This window comes from Grammomys surdaster, unplaced genomic scaffold (genome assembly GCF_004785775.1).
Source record: "Grammomys surdaster isolate TR1022 unplaced genomic scaffold, NIH_TR_1.0 61, whole genome shotgun sequence".
Taxonomy (NCBI): Eukaryota; Metazoa; Chordata; class Mammalia; order Rodentia; family Muridae; genus Grammomys; species Grammomys surdaster.
Genome location: NW_021604563.1, coordinates 2414529 through 2416368, shown reverse-complemented (window position 1 = coordinate 2416368; position 1840 = coordinate 2414529). Strand labels below are relative to the sequence as shown.

The 1840-nt window shown below is 34.3% G+C and overlaps 1 long non-coding RNA gene across 2 annotated transcripts in view; it reads left to right on the top strand.

Moving 5' to 3' along the window:
- The first annotated feature begins 572 nt into the window (after nucleotides 1-572).
- Nucleotides 573-1840, top strand: part of LOC114623485 — a 15677-nt gene continuing 14409 nt past the window's right edge. For both annotated transcript variants that reach the window (XR_003711781.1, XR_003711772.1), the window contains exon 1: nucleotides 573-820. This is a non-coding gene — a long non-coding RNA (uncharacterized LOC114623485). The remainder of the gene's footprint in view (nucleotides 821-1840) is intronic.

The window sequence follows — 1840 nt, the reverse complement described above, 5'->3', positions numbered from 1 at the left end:
AATCCCTGGTATAATGTCACAGTCAGTAAAGATATTTGTTACTAAGCCTTAGGACTTCAATTAGATACCCCACATTGTAGAAGAATCTATACCTGCAAGTTTCCCTCTGACATTCACATACACTCCCTGTTTTGTTACACCTGAGTTATTGCCACCTAAACACACACACACACACACACACACACACACAAAGGCACTAAACAAATTTAATAATTCAAAAATAAAATTAGCATATACCATGAGAAAAAACAAACTTTCTTGTCTCATTAAAAATTTGACACTGATAGAATTTTAAAAACGTTTTCTCAAAGACAAATGGATTAATCATACAACTTCAGAATAAAGTTGTTGGAGAACCCTGCTATTAAGGTTGTAGTTCACCATGTTCAGATAACTCCTGGCATTCAGTGCAAAATGAGGACTATCTTTTCTCAGTGGAGCTTCCTTTTCTCTGCCTGTCCTTGTTTGGAGAGTGTCTCTGAGCACATATGCCTGACCTTGTTTAGAGGAAAACCCTGCACAGAGCTTCCTGTAAGGGCTGCTTGATTCAGCACACAAGTCCTGCTCTAACTTTCTGCTCCTGTGATAATTAGGTACTGTGTTATGACCAATCAGCCCTATACCGCTAAGTGCCCTCATGGACCCAAAATAGAGCTGTCTCACTGAAGCCGTCTTCAGAAGTCCTTAAAGCATACTGATGGCTGTCCAAACTGTTTGTTCCTTCTTCTTCCTTTGTTATCATGATCCTGTGAACAACAATCCCCAAGGAGATGGGAGATCCACCACATAAAGGCCCACTGAATGACAAGATATAAAGTAGGTAAGGGTAAAATGAATTTTACTGCTTAACAAGATAGTTGTTGTACATGGATATTTTAGCAGTGAATCATATACCATACATCACTGGAGAGTATTTTTCCATAATCTCTGATTAGATTTTTTTTAACTAAGTTATTTTGTTAGTCTATGTGATATCTCATGTCTTTTGTGGTTTATGTGTACTAAAACTTAGGATGCTATTGTCCCTATTACTAAGTATGAAGTGGTTGATGATTGTGATAATAATATTGGTAATACTTCCACCCACACTAAATAGGATAATCTATTCAGAATATGCTTTACATTCAAATGAAATGTGTGGTTTTTTAAAACTCAAATTCTCTGAATTTGTTAAGATGTGTACTAGCAGCTAATTTATTCAGAGTGAGATAAAAATAGATCCTAGTCAGCAGCATAGATTGATTATTTTTTTTTTGCAAGAAACAAAAATTGTCACGAACAAACGCATTGATAGCTAAACCAGCACCTGTAGAGCTGTTTGTTGTCCATTGCCTTCAGTCTCCTGGTCAGAATAGATAGACTTGTTGAATTTAAAGTAATACAGCTAATGAGACAAAAAAAACTTATTATGGAGGCAATAATTTACCTTTATTTTATATTTTTAATGAAGAAAAAATTTTCACAGTAAATGTGTTGGCTTTTATAGAAAGACCAAATAGTATATCTTTAACGTAAGTGCTACATTTCAAAACTGAATTTAAACAGTCAGTATCACAAACCACTTGCTGGTAAAAATATCCTTACTGGGTAGAAGAGTAAATAGGAAAAATATTATAAGCAATTTAAAGTTTCATTTATTTATTTTAATTTTTCTTTCATTTATTTGAGATTATAATATATTTAAATCACTACTCTCCCCTCCCTTCTCTCCCTCCAAATGCTTCCATACACCAGTTCCTGTTCTCTTTAAATTCATCACTTACCTCTTTTCTCCACTAATTGTTGATCTATCTATCTCTATCTCTATCTCTATCTCTATCTCTATCTCTATCTCTATCTC